The sequence below is a fragment of the Zootoca vivipara genome, chromosome 12, assembly GCF_963506605.1.
Source record: "Zootoca vivipara chromosome 12, rZooViv1.1, whole genome shotgun sequence".
In the NCBI taxonomy this organism is placed as follows: domain Eukaryota; kingdom Metazoa; phylum Chordata; class Lepidosauria; order Squamata; family Lacertidae; genus Zootoca; species Zootoca vivipara.
In genome coordinates, this window is record NC_083287.1 from 8791029 (window position 1) to 8803044 (window position 12016).

General features: G+C 43.0%; 1 protein-coding gene across 14 annotated transcripts in view; it reads left to right on the forward strand.

Annotated features, from left to right (window-relative positions):
* The first annotated feature begins 7902 nt into the window (after positions 1–7902).
* Positions 7903–12016, forward strand: part of LRRFIP2 (LRR binding FLII interacting protein 2) — a 53864-nt gene continuing 49750 nt past the window's right edge. For 3 of the 14 annotated variants that reach the window (XM_035128791.2, XM_035128797.2, XM_060280594.1), the window contains exon 1: positions 7905–8369. The gene's annotated coding sequence lies outside the window, so the exon portion shown is untranslated. Of the gene's footprint in view, positions 8370–12016 lie in introns of all 14 variants that reach the window. The other 11 variants (XM_060280595.1, XM_060280596.1, XM_035128798.2 and 8 more) reach the window with 9 other exon arrangements.

Below are 12016 nucleotides of genomic sequence, written 5' to 3' on the forward strand. Positions count from 1 at the left end.
CAAATTAAATATGACTTCTGAAAAGACATGATTAGAATTATGCTCTTACGCTACTGACAGTACAGTCCTATAAATGTATACACTTACGTAAGTCACGTTGAGTTCAGCCGGACTGAAGAGGAGGAGGGGAAGGAGAAGGAGATAACGGAGGGCAGAAACACAAAAAACGTAGAGCAAAGGGTTGTCACACATCTCTATCTGCATACAACTTTCAAAATTATCGTAGCACAACATTTAATATGATGAGTTTGCTCCAACTATCAATCCAGGTCAAATATCTCAAGGGGAATGTGTAGAAGTCACTTCTGTGGTGGTTGCAATTGGTATTCTCTTTTCAGTACTTATTAAGAGTAAAGAAAAAGCTAGCCCATTGATCTTTCTATACTTGCTAGAACAACTAACATTGATTCCCCTATCCATTGTGTTTGGAATAATAGAAGAGCATGGCTTTTTTGTTCATTGCCAGCAGCGCGAGTTCTGCTTGTGCATCAGCATCATTGATTGGGTTACAGCAGCTACTGGGGGAAAAGAATTTGTTGGTTGACTGTGAGACTGCATAAAATAGTCTAGCCTTGTTTGTGAGATACTTGCACACAGTCAGCGCTTCTAAAAAGCACCCAGCTACTCATTCATTAACAAGACAAGCAACTTCCCCTCTATCAATGCTGGTTTCTATCTGCCTGTGTGTCTTACAGTGTCATGTTTATTCAAAAGTTGGTCTTAGTTTGTCCCATAGGCTTATTCCCTATTAAGTGGATTTAGGATTTCATTCAAAAGTCCATTAAAAGTTAAGCCAGATTGTTACTGATTGTAAAGGACACAGGTATCTCAACAAACTAGGATTCATCAGGGCCAGCCCTGTCTTGAGCCACATTGAGCAAGCTTCCATAAAACCATCAAAATGAATGCACTCCATTGCCAAATGCAGCCAAGCTGCATATAAGAAAGAAAGAAAGAAAGAAAGAAAGAAAGAAAGAAAGAAAGAAAGAAAGAAAGAAAGAAAGAAAGAAAGAAAGAAAGGGTCAGGATAGCCCTAGCATTTATGAATCGGCTTTTTGAAAATAAATGCACCACTGTAAATATTCCATTCCAAATAACCCCTTCCCCCGCAAAAAAAAACCCCAATGACTTACAATTTGCCTATAGAAAATCTGAATGTGAAGAGCTGCAGCTATACTTTAGGAAGAGAAGGGAATAAAACAATTTGCTTACCCTTCAAAAACAATAGCAGCAGTTGTAAACTACTTATACAGTAGTAGTGATACAACCACTGTTGCTCTTTCTTGAGGATAAAAACAAATGATGCCCAACCCTGTAAAATGTAACCAGGAATAATATTTCACCTGTAAATGTATAAATAGAAAACAAAATGGAATTGGATCCAATCTAGATTCTTTGGGAACACCACAGGGGTTGTTCACACCAAGTGGGGTTCCCCCACCTTTGTTTTCTTTGAGCAAGGTCCCATGCCCTATTAAAATTGCTTTTGAAACCTGTCATTTTCAGAAATGACTTGCTATGTGGCATGGGATCTATGCTGTTCAAGTCTCGGCCTGCAGAATCAGTTGCTGGTTTTTTAGATCCAGGCCTATAACACCACATATGACTATGTTACAGGTAGGTAGCCGTGTTGGTCTGACGTAGTCGAAACAAAATAAAAAAAATTCCTTCAGTGGCACCTTAAAGACCAACTAAGTTTTTACTTTGGTATGAGCTTTCGTGTGCATGCACACTTCTTCAGATACCACGTTTGTATGCTGTGTAAGGTGAAAATACAGTGGCAAGTCTCTGTCCTGGAGAGTCTAAAACAGGGTTTCCCAAACTTGGGTCTCCAGTTGTTTTTTGACTACAACTCCCATCATCCGTAGCTATCAGGACCAGTGGTCAGGGATGATGGGGATTGTAGTCCCAAAACAGTTGGAGACACAAGTTTGGGAAACCCTGGTCTAAAACAATTGCTTCCCTTAGGCTGTAATGTAAAACAAAACAAGGTGGGTTTCCATAGTAACATCCGCACAATACATTTACATTCTTTCCCCAAAGAATTCTGGAAACTATAGCTTGTCAAGGGTGCTGGGATTTATAGTACTGTAAAGCATAAACTACAGTTCCCAGAATTATCTGGTTGAAACCATGTGCTTTAACATGTATGGTGTGGGTGTGCTTTCAGTCCATCTGTGAAGCACTCTGTCTTTGAGGGACATTCCTATCTCTCTTCAGTGAACAGAGAAATCCCTATGATATTTGAACTTTGAACTATGCCCCATAGACCTTACCTCACAGGCATTTCCTAACTCTACTTCCCATTTCCCAAATGTGTTTGCAACTTTTGAATTGTGCCCATAGATTTCACAGTCACACAATTGTTGTATTGTGCATGTTTATTTGTTGATACACATACATTCTTAAGGCTGTCTTACAGCAAATTAAAATCCCAATGGATCATTTCCAACATTAGTCATCATCCAACATTAGTCATACTCATTGGTAGTCCACTGATTTGAGTGTCTCTACTCAGAGTATGACTCAGTTGAGTACCACCTAATTAAATCAACTATAGGAAATGAAAACACCCTTTTGTTTTCTTTACATTTCTCTGATTTAATAAACTCTTGTTAATTTGCTTTAATTTCCAGCCTCAATATTCCCATATTGTCTAGACAGCATTAAAAACACACACACACATCTCAACTAAACAGCTTTAATATACTGCATAAGACAATATCACTGTATTAGGGATTCTTAAGTTACTGTGTATTGCTTCCCAGGGACTTAAACAAATGTTCTTTTAATTCTTACACACACACACACACACACACACACCCCTCCTGTGTGCTCTGAATTGAGGAACATTTTTGCTGTGTCATTAAAAAAGAACATGTGCCACATATAATATGGAACAAACACAATTTGGCAAGCTATGCCAGTTCATTGGAGATAGGTACAAACTTAACTAAAGACATTACCTCTGTGATTTTGCTGTAAGTCCCCAGAGATACCATACTTTGCATCCTTGAAGAATTCATGCTTTAAGCCAGGCATGGCCAAACTTGGCCCTCCAGATGTTTTGGGACTACAACTCCCATGATCCCTAGCTAACAGGACCAGTGGTCGGGGATCTTGGGAATTGTAGTCCCAAAACATCTGGCAGGCCAAGTTTGGCCATGCCTGCTTTAAACCAACTCAGAAAAAAAGAGAGACCTTCTCAGCAATAATCAAAGCCTCAAAGTTTTCTGGGCTGGTCTTTACACCTCCCTGAAATATACCTGAAACATAAAAATAACCAGATCTTTGGTGCAGATTCCCTTGCTTTAACCACTTAAACTTGAAAGGGCTCTTTGGTTTAGTGATGCAGCTGTTCCTCTTGCTTAATACTGTGGATGAGTCATTACTTCTAGATTTGTGAGATTGCAGTCTCTTTCCACAGAAAAGCAAGTGGTGTTGTAAACAATGTGCACTGATAATATTGCACGATGAGCAAAGTAGCAGCTTGCTCTTTCCTTTACCACAAGTAAAAATGGTTGTGAAATTCCTAACAGAAGCTCAAAGTGCCATCATGTTTACAATATGAGCAGCCCTTCCATCCAGCTATGAAAGGGGAGGGATGCAGAGCTACTTCAGGGGTGCAACTGAGACCAGCACCTTTTGGTTCTGACTCTCCTTCAGCTGTTTCCTTTCCAACTGATCATTAGAAGACCTTGAAACTAAGAGTTGGCACTTGAGTTCACTCCTTCCTCCCAATCAATCTTCCTTTTGTGTCACATCTTTTAAATCTTTTAAATTGTAAGCCTGAGGGCAGGAACAGTCTTGCCTGTAGTGATTTGCAAGCCACTCCTAGCCTTTTTTGGCTGAAAAACAGGGTTTAAATTGTATAACATTAACAAACAAGAAAATGTACAGCGCCCCAAAACAACAAAAAATATCTAGGCAGCTTATAGTATTAAAACAGGCGGCCAATAGTTCTATTAGACTTTGATGTTTAAAAACAGAGCTCTTGTAATCAGTGACTGCCTATTTTCTTTGAATGGTTCATGCTCCCTATGGGACTAAATGCAAGGAACATTCCCCAGCATTGAATAAAATTTGCTGTTATCCCCTGTGACCAACTTCCCTCTGCTCACTAAAGGCCCTGCTAACTAGGGTCTGGCGGCAGAAAATTCTGCAGATTGCACAGCAAACTCTTGCTTTCAGAAAATTGCATGCGGTATCCAATATAAAAATAAGGTACAGTAAAGGACCCCTAGATGGTTAAGTCCAGTCAAAGGGGACTATGGGTTTGTGGCACTCATCTTGCTTTCAGGCTGAGAGAGCCAGCGTTTGTCCACGGACAGTTTTCCGAGTCATGTGGCCAGCAGGACTAAACCGCTACTGGCGCATGAAGGACTGTGATGAGTGCCTGAGCGCATGGAAACGCCGTTTACCTTCCCACTGCAGTGGTACCTATTTATCTACTTGCACTGGCGTGCTTTAGAACTGTGGTTGTCTGTGTCTAAACATTTTACCCCTGCCACCAGGCCATCTGCCACCAACTGCCCTGCATAAAGGGATCCAGGAAGAAGGGGACAATGAATGCCATCTCACAACACCATCCACCACCATCAAATGGGAAAAATAAAGTCAATGAGAAAGATGCAGGGGTTATAATGCCTGGGCCAAATACTTTCATAATCAGACCACTCTGTTAAACATAGATAAGCTTCTATAAACAGAAACACTTACAGACCTGCTTCTCTGTCCAGCTGTTTTGACTCCGTCCATCTTGTGGTATAGATGAGCAAATGATACAGCTTGGCGATTTGTCCTGGTATTTCCTAGGTCACCTGGAGTTTAACAGGGTAATCCTATGTTCTTGGATCTTTATTCACTTCCAGGGAATTGGAAGAAATATCATACCACCAAATTGTGAGGATGACAGGCTGGCTGCCGGCTTTAAATATCACGTTTCTGGCAAAGACGCATATTGGCTGAGTGATGCCATTTATTGGCTCAGTTTCTGCTGGTGAGAGCATATTTATTTATATGCTCTTATGCCACCTTGGAGCTTGCAAAAGACAATTAGTTTCACATACATAACAACATTAAAATACAAAACAGGTACATCACGCATCCAAATGATTTACCGTAAAATCTGCTTGCTGGGTTTCCAGTCCCAAGACCCCAATGGCCTCCCTTTTACACACACATCCCCCTGTGCTAAACACTGCCATGTGCTTCCACCAAAATGACTCTGAGACATACCAGCAGTAGGGAACCTCCAGCTTGGAGCTGAATGCACCCCTCCCAGCCTCTGGATCTGACCCTAGGAATTCTCCCTCGGCCACACCCCTTCTCCCCTCACCAGCCTCATTCCACGCAACTCCTTGTGGTTGGAGTGCCTCCTTGAGCTGTGATGACTGTCTCTCATTCCTTAAAGCTCTTGACTTTTGCGTGGACTGTGACTGTGCAAAGGTAAGCGTTACTTCAGTTGTTTCACCCGCTTTGGCCCTTGGCAGCTTCCCCTCAGGTTGAAGCATTTCTTCCACCCCTGCCTTATTACCCGTGCTTTTTTTCTTGAAAAAATGCTTAGGGGCACCCTCATTTTGACTCAAGAAATTCACCATTTTATAGTTCAAATTGGGGAAAATAAATACAGTAAATGGACAAAAGTACAAAGATTCACAAAATGTTTAGGTGTATGCATACCTCTGCATAAAAGGTAAAAGGTAAAGGGCCCCCTGACCATTAGGTCCAGTCGTGACCGACTCTGGGGTTGCGGCGCTCATTTCGCGTTATTTGCCGAGGGAGCCGGTGTACAGCTTCCAGGTCATGTGGTCAGCATGACAAAGCCGCTTCTGGCGAACCAGAGCAGCACATGGAAACGCCGTTTACCTTCCCGCTGTGTTGTTGTTGTTGTTTAGTCGTTTAGTCGTGTCCAACTCTTCGTGACCCCATGGACCAGAGCACTCCTGTCTTCTACTGCCTCCCGCAGTTTGGTCAAACTCATGTTCGTAGCTTCGAGAACACTGTCCAGCCATCTCATCCTCTGTCGTCCCCTTCTCCTAGTGCCCTCCATCTTTCCCAGCATCAGCGTCTTTTCCAGGGAGTCTTCTCTTCTCATGAGGTGGCCAAAGTATTGGAGCCTCAGCTTCACGATCTGACCTTCCCGCTGTTGCGGTACCTATTTATCTACTTGCACTTTGACGTGCTTTCGAACTGCTAGGTTGGCAGGAGCTGGGAGTCTGGGACCGAGCGGCGGGAGCTCACCCCATCGCAGGGATTTGAACTGCCAACCTTCCGATCGGCAAGCCCTAGGCTCAGTGGTTTAACCCAGGGCTCCCCAACCTTTTTATTGCCGCGGACCAGTCAACGTTTGATAATTTTACTGCGGCCCGCTGAGGGGGGGACGTTGATTGCTTATATTTTATTTAGATTGTTTTGATTTAATAATTTTAATTGTAATGTTCCGTGGGTGGCCCGGTACCAATTAATCCATGGACCGGTACCGGTCCATGGCCCGGGGGTTGAGGACCACTGGTTTAACCCACAGCGCCACCTGCGTCCCCTGATACCCCTGCATACCCCCAGAAAAAGAGCACTGCTTATTATACTTTCCCCCACTCTGGTTCCATCTCTCACCTTGGGTGATCTGATATGTGAGACTAGCTCTAATGACAATGACATAAGCAACATATTTAAATGTTACATTTGTACGGTTGCTTAGTACTTCGTTCCAAGCAGGCTGCGCTTGGCCCTGGAGCCTGAGGTCCCTCACCCCTGGATTAAATGCTAAGAATTATTTGCAAGATAGCATTCCTAATTAGATGCTAAATTTGCATTTCGGCTGGCTGAATATGTTTAATCCATTCTTGAATGAGTCCCTTCTCTCACTTTGGTTTCCTCACAGGCAGCTGTGGTCATGTACATTTTTGGGGGACTTCTGTTGTTATTATTCCCAGAAGGAGGGCTTCTGAGTTTTTGGGAGACGTTCTTCTAAACATTTTCTTAAGTTTGTTACCGTATATACCATCTCCCAAAATTCTTTTATTATTCTACAAGACTAACATGAATGATAAAATGTGCTGGTTGTTTCTTTGCACTTCCAGCATAGGTCATCTTTAGATATAGACATTTTGGCTAGTTTGCTTGGTGTCAACTACCACCTGTGGATCATTTTTAAATAATTATATTTTAGTGCATAACTAACAGTGAATTTTAAGTTTATTTTCCAAAATTGTTGCCACAGGTTCAAATCATACGAAAGCTCATACCTATGGCTAACTTAGTTGGTCTCTAAGCTGCTACTGGAAGGATTTTTTTTATTTTGTTTTGACTGCGTCAGACCAACACGGCTACCTACCTGTAACTACACCTATAAATAAAAAAATTCCTTCAGTAGCACCTCAAAGACCAACCAAGTTTATATTTTAGTATGAGCTTTCGTGTGCATGCACACTTCTTCAGATACGCATGCACACGAAAGCTCATACCAAAATATAAACTTGGTTGGTCTTTGAGGTGCTACTGAAGGAATTTTTTTATTTTGCTTCGACTCAGACCAACACGGCTACCTACCTGTAACTACACCTATAAATGTTTGATTCTTTTTTTTAATGATCCTACCCATGTTTTAGCTGTTCTTATTTTATCTGTGAGCCGCCTCGATTCCTCACCAGTATAAAAGATGGGGTATAAATACATGGGATAGTAAGAATCATGATGGTGATATGTGTGCCAGCTGCTGCGTGTGACCCTGCCGTAAGGCTCGCCGTAACCAGCGGGCAGCAAAGCTCTTGCCTCCCTCCCGCGGAGCCGCAATCAATCTCCGGCCGCGTCCTACAAAGCAGCAGCAAACCACGCCTCTCGCCGCCGCCACTTCTGCGCACGCGTTTGCCTCCTGAGACTCCTCCTACTCCTGATCTGCTCAGGGAGTAACGCATGCGCGTCGCCGCCTGTGTGTGGCGAAAGCCCTCCGCGCTTGCAGCTGCCCGAGCTGTCGGGTCGCCGGCGGTGACAATCCGAGCGCGCGGCGACGGCGGCCGTAACAAAAAACAAAACCAATAGGAAGAAGAAGAAGAAGAACAGCCGCGAGGGGGCGGGGCTTAAGAGAGCGGTCGCTCGCGCCCTCCTCGGAATCCTGAGGGCCATTCGAACCCAACCGCCGGCGCGAGGCGAAGGAGCCCAACCGCCACCCGGCAACCGCCGTTCCGAGTCGGCGTCGCGCGCCCAAAGACTCCCTCAGGCTGAGCTGAGCTCCGGCGGGCGCCCCGTCCCGCGCCTCTCCGCTTTCGGGAGCTGCGGGCCCTCCTCGACTGCCCCGCCCTTGCCGGCTTGGCTTGGCTTGGCGGCCCGTCGTCGCCCTCGCTGACCCTTCCGGACGGAGGCGGCTTCTGGTGAGGGAATCAGGCAGCTTTGGGGCGGCCGGGCGGGCTCCGTTGCCCGAAGGGATGGGTGGGGATCCCGACGGTGGCCCTGGGCATGCCGGAAGGCGGCGGGGCGAGGAAGGGAAGAAGGCTGGCCGTCGCGCAGGGAACTCCCGGCGTTCCTGACGAGGCGAGGCCGTGAGGCTGATTCGTTGCGGTCTCTGGTTGGAAAAGGACACCCAGGGTCATCTAGTCCGACCCCCTTTCACGTAGAAACCTTTCGCCTAACGTGGGCTTCGAAGCCGCCCGAAGAATCTCACCCATGGGTCCCCTGGCTGTGGTTGGACTACAATTCGCATCACCCCTGACCGCTGGTGCTGCTAGCTAGGATGATGGGAGTTGTAGTCCAACAACAGCCAGCGACCCAGGTTTGAGAAGCGCTGGATGAGACTCTTAATATTATTGTGGTAGGTTCGAGCCCCACGTTGGGCAAAAGGTTCCTGCATGGCAGGGGGTGGACTAGATGAATCTGGGTGTCCCTTCCAGGTGGTGCAGCCTCAGCTGTCCTTGTAGGCAAGGGAGGAGCCGCCCCCTCCATCGTGGTGAATGAAATTTCTGGGTCTCTGTTGTAGATCTTTAACCTCCCATAGGCAAAAAATAGATCCCAGCTCCTGCTGAGTATAGCATCTAAATTACACTCCGTAAAGATGTCTAGGATTGAGATGTAAGAGTTCTTTAGATCTGTGGACACAGTTTTACAAAGGGAAATTTCCTCACTTTTGCGATCTTAAACTGGTTATGCAGAGGCAAATCCCAATAATCTCAATGGGTTGGATGCAGAGTAGGTTAGTTGCGCTTGAGTCCCAGCTAAAGTTTCACATTGATTTCAGTAGGACATAAGTAACTGATTCTGTCTCTTAACATTTTAGAAAGTACTTTTAAGTGTGCTGGCACAGTGGTAATATTGAAGTATGGACTTGTCAGTTAATCCATGTTCATTACCCTTTTATGCATTGTTTAAATACCTTGTCAGGGCGTATATTCAAGATCACTTAACGAAGATTAATTACCCTTCAATTGTTTTTAATCCCCAGTTCTACTCTGTTGTGGGAAAGGGACTGGGATTTTTTCCACCCTTTGAGTAGATGGGTTTTGTTGTAACACAGGGCCTACAGTTTATACACTAGGTACACATACATGTTCTACAAATACAAGATTTCAGTAAGATGAATGTGCTGATAGTTGAAATGGGAGCTGCAGTCTCTAATACTGACAGTGAGTGGAGAACTATTTCTTTCAGATTAATGAGTTGAGAGTATCAAGGGTGTGCTTGTGTGATGTCAGAATGGCATCAAGTGCCCTGAAACTCTTGTAAAGAGCTGGGCAGAGGTGTCTCCTGCCCTCACATTGTGTATTTATCCCACTCTTTACATTGTACTGGTATGTAGTCATATCTCTCTTGTTCCTCTGTTTATTGAGGCCTGCTATTAAAGAAGGGGGAAAGTGGGGAAGCATTAAAATTATTTTCCTCAAGAGTGTGAGGAAGGCACTGTCTACTGTTGTCTTCTTTTTCTACATTATTCTTTTGCTATGGGGGAAAAGAGTCAAGTACCCTTTTCCTTGGGAAAATTTGTGCTATTGCTCAAAGAGGACTTTTTGTTCACATAGGCTTTTCTGAAGTATGACTCCAGCTATATGTTTCATTGATCAATATTTATTTTATTTGTACATTGCTTTTATGATAAATTGTATTCTTAAGCTGTATATTACTTTGGTAGTTTTATATTAAGTGATATATGAATTTGTATAATAAGAGGGGAAATAGCTATAACTATTCAGTTGAAACGGAATTATTTGTGGTATGTTCATCAATGATCCAAAGTGCTTCATGGTTACCAGCAGTGCTTTTTTTTCTGGAAGTGCTCAAGGTTACCCAGAAAAGCACTTGTTACCACACATACAGCCAGCGAAGTAGATGTCCAGCACATAATTATGTTAAGCACTGTGAACTGCCATATTAATTTAATTAGATGCTAATTTTTATCCTGGAAATTTAATTCCTGTCTTGCTAAAATCTGCAAATTTCCGTAATTTTCACCATGCTGTACCTTGAACCTTATAATAGGACTAAAGAGTTAACTTTTATAAAAATGTGTCTATCTGTGGTTTAAGAATTGTTGTGTGGATCATGGTACAGAATAGATACCAAAAACATCACTCTTCTGGTTACTCTATGTTCTCAGTCTGTGTATTAATTATAGTTCCTTTTTTTTAAAAAAAAACCAGCTTGGGAAGTTTTCCTCAGGAATAATACTCTGTCTGGTACAAAATAATTCCACAGATAGTTCCAGTAACTTCAGCTGTATGATATTTGAATGAAATTTGTGATGTAAACACAAACTTACTGAAATAGGTGGTGGTATTTTTCTTATCTAATGAGACTTGAGATAACACGGAGACTGAATTTTTTTCCACTTTAAGTCACAGAGTGTTCTAAAGTCAAGAACTTCTGAGCATATTGAGTCAGCTCATTGTGAGTCATGAAAGATGACTGGAGTTGTGGTAGTTTCCAGTTGTAGAACAATCTTTGGCAGCACTGCAAGCGAATGATTTGATTTTCATTATGACTTTTTCTCTAGTTAGTGTATACAAAGTAACAGGATGCTATGCTACTGTTACAGGCCTATGATTCAGGGAGAAGCCCAATAAATTAATATTGGTGCTATGGTTATTTAAAAATATTTCAGTAAGTTATAGAATGAAAAGCAATGTCTCTAATGGTGGACTATGGCTAGACTTTGAGAATATTCATTTAATGTACCACAGAATGCAAGATGAGGAAGAGTATATGTTCATTTTTGTTACATGGTAAAAAAAAAATACTAATAATCAGGAGGCATAAAACTTAAGTTTTTCTGCCAAACTCTAAAGGTTTGACATTTTAACTTGTATTATGTGGCTATTTTGTCACTTCAAATAAGTGACAAAATAGCCACATAATACAAGTTAAAATGCCGAACCTTTAGAGTTTTAAAAAATGGAACTATAAGATTTCTAACCCATCTTATTACATAGAAGGATGCCAAAGTTATCTTATAAAAGACAATTCAGTTGCTGATTCCATTCCTATGGCACAAAATATTGCTTTGGGGCAGCCAGTTCACCAGTTCTCATTGGGCCATTGTGGCTATTTAATCCCTTCTCACACCCCTGACTTTTGGCACTTGGATGAAAGTTCATCTGGCTGTGCACTTATTATTATTTCTCATCTCTACCTGCATGCCTTTTTAATGTTAGGCAGAGTGGGCAGAGAGCCGGGTGCAACAGCAGTGACCCAGTTGAGAACTTGGTTAAAGCTTGCATTGTGTCAGTGGCATGTAAGACCAATAGCTAGAAATGTTGGAGCTTTAAAGTTGTATTATTAATGGCCTTCATAGATACTGCAGGAGAGAGTTAAAAGGCCTAGTGAAAGTTTAGAATTAAAACTTACAGCCCTGCAGCTGGAAGGCTGGAATAGAATATAGAGACCTGACCTCTAATAATGTAGAGACTACCTTCCATTACTATAAGTACTACAGTGGTGCCTCGCTTAACGAATGCCCTGCTTAACGAAATTTTCGCTTAACGAAAGGTTTTTTCTAGCGGAGGTTGCCTCGCTAGACGAATTCGTTTTCGTC